This window comes from Acomys russatus, chromosome 29 (genome assembly GCF_903995435.1).
Source record: "Acomys russatus chromosome 29, mAcoRus1.1, whole genome shotgun sequence".
In the NCBI taxonomy this organism is placed as follows: Eukaryota; Metazoa; Chordata; class Mammalia; order Rodentia; family Muridae; genus Acomys; species Acomys russatus.
In genome coordinates, this window is record NC_067165.1 from 11,908,923 (window position 1) to 11,920,449 (window position 11,527).

The window sequence follows — 11,527 nt, forward strand, 5'->3', positions numbered from 1 at the left end:
CAAAATGCCGCCTGCAAAACAGAACAAATCCCTCCAGAACGCCAAATCTAACGATGCCTTGATCTAGGCTTCCCACGTTCTAAAAACCGGAAGACTAAGTTTTTCCTTCTTCGTAAACTACTCAGCCTTAGGCATTTTGTTAGAGTAGCACAGACATTAATAGCAGAACTTCCAGCCCCACATTAAAGCGGGGGTGCACAGGCAGAAGCTCTGTCATTTTGGCGGCTTCGAATTCGCGAGGCACTCACTGGTGGCTCTTTAAACCCAGCAGTCTGGGGCCTCCTACCACCCTTCTCAGTTTGGAGTTTGACTTTTGTGCTGTAGTGATAGTGAAAATGACTCCAATAAAGACGGGAGCGGTGGCTGTAATCACAGCACTTGGGAGGTGGTGGCCAAGAGGCTCAGAAATGCAAAATCATCCCAACTACACAGTGATGGCCCCTATCATGCAGCCCAAGCTAGTCTTGAACTAGTGATCCTCCTGCCCACGTCTCCCAAGTGGTAAGAGTATGCTGGCACTGCCATACAACCAGCCCACTCACCAGAGCCCAGTTATACCTACTCAGGTCATTACACAGACCAACCAGCCAATCAGAACTACAGACACGTGGGTGAATCTCACCAAGCCCCAGCGAGCTAGCAGAACCACCAGCTAACCCACAGGCACTGACAATAAAACCAATGATGTTTTTTCTAACTGGCCTAGGTGGCCAACTGGACAAGCCTAACTGGACAGGGGGATCCACACCTGTACTACCAACGCTGCTCACAAAGCTGAAACTAGAGGATTGTGAGTCAAAGAACAGCTTGAGCCAGCAAGTTTAAGGCCAGCATGAGCTACACAGTGAGACTCTTATCAGAAGGAAAAGAGATAGGAGGGAAAAGGCTACTATCCCATTACTCAGATGTGCCACTAAGGAGCACAGACAACCAGTGACTTAAAACTGCACATCCTGTGGGAAGCCTCAGTCCCCATCTCTGTCTGCCACAGACACAGTCACAGACTTTATAGCCGTTATTAAAAGCCCCTGGCCGTGAGATTGGGAAGCTAGCAGCCATGCTACACGTTAATGCGATTTACTCATCCTTCTTTGAAGCTGTGCCACCTTTGCACGTACAAGAAATGTTTACTGTTTTTATTGTCTTTTTGTTTGTTTGAGAAAGGGTCTCACTCCGAACTAGAATTCACCACATAGCCCAGGCTGGCCTCACACTTGCAATCCTCCTGCCTTAGCCTCCCAAGTAGTTGAACCATGGCCAAGCCACCATGCCTAGCTTACATAAAATGTTACACCTGAGGTCAGGTGGTGGCACGTGCCTTTAATCCCAGCACCCAGGAGGCAGGAGCAGGTGGGTTAGCTTGGTCTACGCTGAGAGTTCCAGGACAACCAGGACTACATAGACCTTGTCTCAAATAAGCAAACGAAGGTGGCGTTGTTTGTTCTTCTCTGTAACTTAGTTGAAATTGTGAGATCAGTCTCTTGACCATTTGACACTTGGTTCCTCAACGGTAAAAGTGAGCTATTTTGCCATTAGCACTAAATGAGCTAGTATTTAAAGTCCGTAGAGCACTACCTGGCATGCTTCACTCAATAACACAAAACAGTGTGTGAAAATGAGCCACAGCAATGGCACTGTATTAGAGAAACACTTTGATCTCAAAGCGTCGTGGTTTTCATGGTAACCTAGAGACATCAGTGTGCTAAGCCAGCTCACGTGCCTGCCCATCAACTCTCCTAACCAAGACGGAATGAGAAACTGCTTGTGGGTGGCAAACCAGTTTTTGAAACCCAGATATGCAAAAAAGCGCATACTTGAGAAGGAAGCTCTAGTGGAATAATATTGTCACACATTTACTTTGTATACCACGGAGAACATATTTATGGCAGGTTGTATGGAAATGAACGTTATATGAAGAACTCGTCTTGTTCACGAATCACACCTGGCATGGTGGGCTTGTACCTGTAACCCCAGCACTCAGCTGAGATAGGGAAGAGGATCTAGGAGGGAGGGAGGGGCTCAGGGATGGAGGGGCAAAAAGAAGACACTACACGTGTGGTGGTTTGAATGAGATTGGTCCCCAAGTATATTTGAATACTTGGCTCCCAGTTGGTGGAACTGTTTAGGAAGAGTTAGGGATGCGTGGCCTCGCCGGAGCAGGCGTGTCACTGGGAATAGACTTTGAGATGTCAAGACTCACCATTCCCAGTTAGCTGACTCCGCCTTGTGCTTGTGAATCAGGCTATGAGCTCCTCAGCACCTGCCCTAGCTGCCTTTAGCCACGCGTTTGCTCCGCCATCGTAGGCTTTCACCTCTCTCTCTGTAAGGCCAACGAAACTCTTGGCCATGGTGATTTATCAAAGCAATAGAAAAGTGACAACATACCAATAAGAGGACTTTTAAAAATCAATTCTTTTGTTAAAAATATAAAAGCTCATCACTTATAAAAATGAAGGTGAAGATGCTATAATAAAACCTATTAATTCGTATCCTAACAAAAATAAAGAAATAAAAAAAATATAAAAGCTCATCTTCTTAGATGTTTTGGGGGGTTGTTTTGTTTTTACATATATTTGTTTGTATGTGTCAGGGGGTGGCTGCCACACACATGTGGAGGTCAGAGGACAACTCTGTGGAATTCTCTCCTTCCAGAGAAGGCTTGGCAGCAAATACCATTACCTAATGAGCCATCTCACCATCCCACTTTGAGAAGTTTTTAAGAAAAACAGACAGTAGGAAAGATGAATTTCAGTGAAGCCTTTTGTTTTGAAATTGGTGAGTGGGACTACAAAGGCAGTCTTGGTTTCCTAGGTAAGGCCCAACGAGCACAACTACGGTTTACATTTTCATATCTGTGTTAGCTCTCTCAAACAGCAAAGCCAAGTTCCAAGTACTGGGAGATGAAAACACCTTCAACCTAAATCTTGACTCTTTGATGTGTAAATTGAGTTTACATTTAAAGAAGCCTGCCCTTTCATTTTACATTGAAGGTAACTTTTTTAAAAGAAAGGGAGAATGGAAGGAGGGAAGAAAAGGAGGAGGAGAGGCAAGGAAAGAGAGAGGGGAGGGAAGGGATGGGTTAGTGCTCCTTAAGAAATATTCAAACTTGGCAGTGGTAGCGCACACCTATAATCTCAGCACTCAGGGAGGCAGAGGCTGGTGGCTCTCTGTGAGTTCAAAGCCAGAGAGTCCAGGACAGCCAGCGCTATACAGAAAAACCCTGTCTAGAAAAACCAAAGAGAGTACCAGGCTTGGTGACGCATGCCTTTAATCCCAGCACTGAGGAGGCAGAGGTAGGCAGATCTCTGTGAGTTCAAGGCCAGCCTGATCTTCAAAGAGAGTCCAAGACATCCAAGGCTACACCGAGAAACCCTGTCTCAAAAAACCAAAAAGAAAGAAAAGAAAAAAAGAAAAACCAGAGAGAGAAGATTCAAAATGTTGACTAGGGCATTTGATGGCACATGTCTTTAATCCCAGCCCTCAGGAGGCAGAGGCAGGCAGATCAATGTGAGTTCAAGGTCAGCCTGGTCTACAAAGTGAGTCCAGGACAGCCAAGGCTACACAGAGAAACCCTGTCTCAAAAAAACCAAAATGCTGACTAGAGTTTGTCCGATTACCGGGCTTCAGGGCTGGCTGCCTCTGAACTTCAGCATTCCAAGAAGCCTCTTCCCACTCTCATGCTGCTCTTACCTTTGGCTTCACAGCCCTGGGACCTGCCACCTCCTTTCCAGCTTGAAGGGAACGTCCCCAGTTCCTCAGCAATTATTATGCAACTGGTCTGAATTCTCTGCTGCCATGCCTTGGGCCTGTCTGGATCCTGCCCCAGCTGCCATCTGTACTTGGAATGCTTATCACGTCAGACATCTAAGACAAGTCACTTGCTCCAGAAGACCTTTCATGTCTGGTTCTTTCAGTTGAAGCAGCACGTGTCTCAGTATCTGATGGTTCTGGCAGGCTGAGTGAGCTCTGAGGTGAGGGAAGAGCCTGACGGCCCTCAGCTTGGCTTCCTCCAATACTTCAGGTTCCACTGTTGTTCTGTGCCTCTGAGAAGACCGTCCACCCTTCCCTCATCCTCTATTTCCTGACTCTTCGGATTTTTTTTCCCCTCTAACCAAAAACCCCACTCTACAATACATACTGTCTGACAAACTTACTCTTCCTTCAAGACCCAAGAGGTGGCAGCCCCTGCCTGAAAACTATAACATCAACACTGGAAAAGCTGGGGGCCGTAAGCCTTAACCGCTGGGGGAGACCTTTTCTGAAAAGCAAACAGAATAAATGGACACAAAGGCCCGAGTTAAAGGCCCCTGGATCCAGATGGCAACATGTACACTTAACTGCCTCCATTAAACTAGGAAAAACAATTTTTTGAGACAGAGTTGTTGGTAAACCAGAAATGTTTAGTTGCTAGCAGACAGAAAGCAATATCGAACTGAAGGACAAGACAAACAGGAGAGGAAGGTCAGCATAAGACAGCAGGAGGAACCAAGGTGCTTCCCATGGGTGCTGGGGAGAGGCCCTACACAAGAATCAATCAAGCAGCTGTCATGCCTTCTGCGTGTCCAGCACTCAGGAGGCAAGAGGCCAGGGGACCTCTGAGAGGTTGAGGCCAGCCCTTCCTACATAGTGAGTTCCTGAACGGACAGGGCTACATAGAAGAGACCCTGTCTCAAAAAACTCACAGCATAACAAAACAGGCTAAAAAATAGGTAAGCAGGTTATTTGAAGCTATAACAATAATCTTCGGGGGCTGGAGAGGTGGCTCAGAGGTTAAGAGCACTGACTGCTCTTCCAAAGGTCCTGAGTTCAATTCCCAGCAACTCACAACCATCTATAGTGTAACCTGATGCCCTCTTCTCGCCTGCAGATGTACATGTAGACCACTGTATAAATAATAAACTTTTTTTGTTTTGTTTTGTTTTTGTTTTTCAAGACATAGTTTCTCTGTGTAGCCTTGACTATCCTGGACTTGCTTTGTAGACCAGGCTGGCCTCGAACTCAGTGATCTGCCTGCCTCTGCCTCCCAAGTGCTAGGATTAAAGGCGTGTGCCACCATCACCCGGCTACAAATAAATCTTAAAAACAAAACAAAACAAAAAACAAAAACCGGGACTTAGGAGTGGCTCAGTGGTTAAGATCACTGGCTGCTCTTCTTCTAGAGGGCCTGAGTTCAATACCCAGCAACCACACGGTGGCTCACAACCATCTATAATGAGATCTGACGCCCTCTTCTGGCCTGCAGATGTACATGCAGGCAGAGCACTGTATACACAATAAAATTTTTTAAAATCTACACTAGTAATTAAAATAGAGATTTAAATGAAAACTGTACATGCACACTTAGGACCCATAGCATTTCCAGTTTTGGCTGAGGTTTTTCCCTCCTGGTGGATTCTTCAGAATTTCCTGGTCTGTTTTGGGGCTACTCCGTTCTCTTCCCAAAGCTCCCAGTGCCTATGCTGGGCTGCAACTGAGCATTTTACGATCTATGCCTTATGCCATCGTGTTCTCCTCAGCACCATGTATGCAGCTGGGCGTTGCCCAGTGGGCTGTGTGGATGAGCTGTGCTGTCGTATTAACTCTGCAGCATCCACGACTCCTTGGTCCACATCCCAGTGGCTTCATGAGATAGGACTTATTTTGGCTTACAGTTTCAGAGATTTCAGACTACGGTTGCCTGATTTTCTCCAACCAGGCCCACCTGATAGCCTATCTATCTATGAACTCATTAATAGATTAATACATCGATGAAGCTGGAACCCACTCTCAATAGTGCCAACAGGTGGGGACAACCAAACCTTTACCATAGGAGCCTTTTGGTGGGGGGGGGGGGCATTTCCTATTAAATTGGTAGTTTCTGGCCTTCTTTAACTACCAGTGCTTGCTTGAATCATGGAATTGGCAATTTTTTAAAAAATTAGACATGCATATGAAAGTTTTGTCTGCATGCATGTATACGTACCATGTATGTGTCTGGTGTCCTAAGAGGTCATAAGAGGGTGTTGGAAGTGTTGGAGGGTTGGTCTGACATATTTTGATGTTCCCGGGCTTTGGAGACAGAGAGAGTCTTGGGAAGGAAGAAGAGAGGATGGAGGAAGGAGGAGGAGGAGAATCGCCATGGGACAGAAAAAGACCACCTGGAACCCAGGAAAGGAACTCTGACGTTGCTCACGGCAAGAGATAGCCAAAATGAACAACAATAGCAAATATTTGGGATTATGAATGGTGAGTAGCACAGATAGAAATTATTAGAAGCAGATGGAATGGGATGGAGACTTGGAGTTATTGGAGAATGGCTTAGGAGGTAACGTCTGCCTTGCCCCAGGTAAAGGCTTGTTCTAAAATACATCAGGTGTCAGTGTTTTCATTGATTGCTAGCAGGTTAGAAAACATCACAGTAATAATAATTATAGGGCTAGTGATAAACATTTATTAGGCTCTACTTCTAATTTAACCACAACATGGAACCCTTGGGACTGGAATACCACGATTGTAAGCCACCATGTGGATGCTGGAAACCAAACCTAGATTCTCTTCAAGATCAGTTAATACCCTTAAAAACTAAGCATTCAAATTCAGTTTAAATGAGAATCAGTGCCTGAGTCTCAGTTTTTAATGTTCTTCTGAATTGTGGGAAGACTTTAAAATGTGCATATCTAGACAGTCAATGATAGGTTCAGTCAGTGGCTAAAGACGCTTGTCACCAAACCTGCAGATCTGTGAGTTCAATCTCTGGAACCCATTCTGGGAAGTTGTCCTCTGACCTCTACACATGCACTGTGGCACACATATATACACACACTTATTAATGTGGTAAAAACCCTTTAAACGAATTGGGTTCCTAAAGCTGGGCGTCGTGGTGCACACCATTAATCCCAGCACTCAGGAGAAGGAAGCAGACAGATATAAGTTTGAAGTCAGCTAGTCTACAAAGCAAGTTCCAGGTCAGCCAGGAACACACAGAGAAACCCTGTCTCCAGGGATTGGGGTGGGGTGTGGGGTGGAGAAAGAAAAGGAAAAAAAAACCTGCATCAATTAATGTGGGGCCAAGGTAGTAATTTTTTTTATTTTTTAATTTTTTTCGAGACAGGGTTTCTCTGTGTAGCCTTGGCTGTCCTGGACTTACTTTGTAGACCAGGCTGTCCTCGAACTCACAGAGAGCCATTTGCCTCTGCCTCCCAAGTGCTGGGATTACAGGAGTGCGCCACTGCACCCAGCATTTTTAAAAAAATTTATGTGTATGGGTGTTCTACCTCCATCCCTGTGTACATGGGTGCCTGGTAACTAAGAAGACCAGGAGAGGGGCTGGAGAGATGGCTCAGACGTTAAGAACACTGACTCCGCTTCCAGAGGTCCTGAGTTCAATTCCCAACAACCACACGGTGGGTGGTTCACAATCATCTATAATGTGATCTGATGCCCTCTTTTGGCCTGCAGGCAGAGCACTGTGTACATAAATCTTTTTTAAAAAACAAAAAGAAGACCAGAAGAATGTATCAGATGCCCTGGAATCAGAGTTACTCAGTAGGGAAGCATCATCTGGGTACTGGGAGTGGAATTGTGGTCCTCTGGAAGAATAGTCAGTGTTCTTAACAACTGGGCCATCTCAATCCCAGTAGCAGGATTTTTAACAATCGCTTGAGATGATTCTATTCTCTACACTTTGTAGGACGCTGGGCTCTGTGTCTTCTATCAATATTTCCCTGTCAGTTCGCATTCAGCAGAAAAATAAAGGGGGGCCCTTAAATTAGCTGAAGTGAAAAAGACCAGCATGAGGGTGAGTCAGGGTATTGGCAGGGTCTCAGGCATCTGCTTGGCTTTGCCTTTCTCCGTGTGTGTCAACTTCACCTTCAGCCTTCTCAAGACAGCTGCGAGGCACTGGTGTTTCATGTTCTCACCTAAGCCCGATGGAAACATGTGTCCATAGAACTGAGGACCCACCTAGAAATAAACCCAGACACCTAAATCACTGATTACTTACACAGGGTCTCACTGTGTAGTCCTGCCTGTCCCGAAACATGCTACGGAGACCAGGCTGTACTCAAACTCACAAAGATCCACTTGTCTATGCTGGCTGAATTCTGGGATTAAAGGCGTGAACCACCACGCCTGACAGCTACCTAATTTTTTATAAGGATTGTCAAAAAATACATATTGCATAAAAGATAGCATCCTCAATAAACGGTGTTGGGAACATGGATATCCATATATAGGAGAATATAACTAGATCTCTCTCTCACTTTGTACACAAATCAATTCAGAATGGATCAAAGACCTTTATGTAGGAACTGAAACTGAAAATGTGAGGGGAAAACACAAAGACCCAGACATGGGAAGTCAGGCGTGGCATGAACACTCACAAGCTCAGCACCAGGGAGGCAAAGGCATCCAAGGCATCCTCAGCTACATAGCAAGTTCAAAGGCAGCCTGAGCTGGAATGACGGTTCAGTACAGACTGCCTTTCCAGAGGATCCAGGCTCTGTTCTCGGAACTTACATAGCATCTTGCAGCTGTCTGTAGTTCTGGCTCTAGGAGATTATATAATGGCCTCTTTTGAATTTTATTTTTGACAAGGTCTCACTATGTTGGCCAGGCTGGCCTTCCACACCTGCCAGCGTCTACCACCTGAGCATTAAAGGCATGTGTCATCATTAACTGCTTAATGTAGTTTTCCTTTATTTTTAAAATTATATGGTATATTGCTTAATATGCTTTTAATTTAAATTTCCCTGATGGCTAAGGATGTTGAACACTTTAAAAATATGTTAATCATTTATATTGATTATTTTTGAAAATTGTCCAGTTCACTTACCCATTTATTGACTGGAAGATTTTTATTTTATGTTTATAGCTATTTCTGCCTGTATATATGTCTTTACACAATCATCTGCTAACTTCAGACCCAGAACTCTGAAAAGGCACCTGAACTCATGTGCACATACCCACACAGACACACAATTTAAAAAAAAAAAAATTTTTTTTTTTTTTTTTTTAAAAATACAGGGTTTCTCTTTGTATCCCTGGCTGTCCTGGAACTCACCCTGTAAACCAGGCTGCCCTTGAACCTGCCACCTTGCATGCTGGGATTAAAGGTGTTCACCACCACTGCCTGACTAAAAATAAATTTTAAATAAAACATGCATTAGCCATATGATTCACCAACTCTAACCCTCAATAGTTACTCAAAAAAAAAAAAAACAACAACAACAACAACAAAAAAAACTTAAACACTTTAAAGCCTGTGTTTAAATGTTCTCAGCAGTATAACTGAAGGTAGGCAAAACTGGAAGCAATGGGAACAGCCCATCAACTGGCCAATGAACAGTGTGGTTTGTTTGCCTGTGGGATACAAGCCAGTGTCAAGTGGGAAGGAAGCATCAATACAGAGCAATGACCTCAGACACTAACTCACAGAGGATAGACACAAACGTTGCCTGCTGTATGGTTCCGTTTACGTATGTATGCAGACATTTCCTGAGGTCAGGTTAAATGACTTAACAGCCTTCTTAGTACATAATCACCTGACTTTAGTAGCAGAAGCAAACGCACACGCAAGCAGCAGCTACCTGAGACAACCTATACACTAGATCCCCACACAGGCTGCACTCCAAGGGCTTTGCCGTCGACTGTTGCTTGGATGTCTTTGGTATTTTTGAGTAAGTCTTGCTTTATAGGCCTGGCTGGTCTTGAATAGCTCATGACCATCCGGCCTCTGCCTCCCAAGATTATAGATGGCACGAACCACCAACCTAGCTGCTTGTTTTTATTTTTGCACACTGGAGACTAAACTCAGGACCATATTATATATGCCAGGTAAGTGCTCTACCACCAAGTATGTATGTATGTATGTATGCATGTATGTATGTATGTATGTATGCATGCATGTATGTACGTACTGGGTTTTCTTTTGTTTTTCAAGACAGGGTTTCTCTGTGTAGCCTCGGCTGTCCTGGACTCTTTGTAGACCAGGATGGCCTCGAACTCCCAGAAATTTGACTGCCTCTGCCTCCATGAGTGCTGAATTACAGGTGTGCACCACCACACCCAGCTTGTTTAATATTTTATTTTATACAGTATTCTGCTTGCATATGTGACTGCATGCCAAAAGAGAACACCAGATCTCACTATAGATGGTTGTGAACCACCATGTGGTTGCTCTGAATTGAACTCAGGACCTCTGATCCATCTCTCCACCCCATGTATTGGTTTTTTCAAGACCAGGTTTCTCTGTGTAGCCTTGGCTGTCCTGGAACTTGCTCTGCACATCACACTGGCCTCAAACTCACAGAGATCCACCTGCCTCTGCCTCCCTGAGTACTGGGATTAAAGCGCCACCACTGCCTGGATCTAGCCCTGTTATTTCGGTTCAGTTTGGCTTTTGGTCCTTTGACACAAGGTCTCCCCAGGTAGGACTGGAATTCACTGGGTTGCTAAGGATGACTCTGAACTCCTGATACTCCTGCCTCTACCCACAAAGCTCTAGGGTTACAGGCATGTTTCACACGTCATCAAGGACTTTTACTGAGGCTGAATCTTGCCTTTGAGAAAGTTCAAATCAGAAGTTCCCAGGAGGGTTTCATGATACTCTGACCATGTAATTAAGCCAAAAGCACCTAACCAGTTATACCAGTTGTAAACCACAGAAAAGATCCTTGGGTCACCAGGGGATCTTTAGACTTTAAATAATCCCAATGCCCTTATCTTGTTCAAAAGTGACATACCAAAAGTCCAGTGGTCCCCAAACATAGAGCTGAAACTTTCATCTGATTTTAAATCAACTGAATCTTCCAACCATAGTGATAGAAGGCATAGCTGCTATCATCTGAGACTAGAAACAAGTGACTGAGAGTGAAGATCAGAACGTAACTTTTTTTTTTTTTTCCAGACAGGGTTCTCTGTGTAGCCTTGGCTATCCTGGACTTGCTTAGTAGACCAGGCTGGCCTCGAACTCAGTGATCCACCTGCCTCTGCGTCCCGAGTGCTGGGATTAAAGGTGTGCACCACCACTGCCCAGCTCAGAAGGTAACTTTTAAGGATAGAATTGTTTTCAATATCTCTTAGTGATTATGGTTATATTATTAAATACAAAACTTACTAAACAGAACATAGGTGGATTGCAAGGTAACATAAGATGATACATAATACATTCCACTGCATGAATATCCAGTTTATTCACCCACTTTCTTGCTCAGTGGCATGTGGACTGTGTGAGCAAGACAGCTACAGACATCCTTCACAGGTGCACTGGCATGCACGCCTGAGTTTTTTTTTTTTTTTTCTTTTTCTTTTTAATTTTGAGACAGGGTCTCTCTGTGTAGCCTTGCCTGTCCCGGACTCTCTTTGTAGACCAGGCTGGCCTCGAACTCACAGAGATCCGCCTGCCTCTGCCTCCCGAGTGCTGGGATTAAAAGTGTGCGCCACCATACCTGGCTCGCGCATGGGTTTCTTGTGAATTTATCCTTAGCACTGTGGTAACTGAGTCAGAGGACAGTGAATGTTCAATTACAGGAGAAAAAACTGTTTCCCA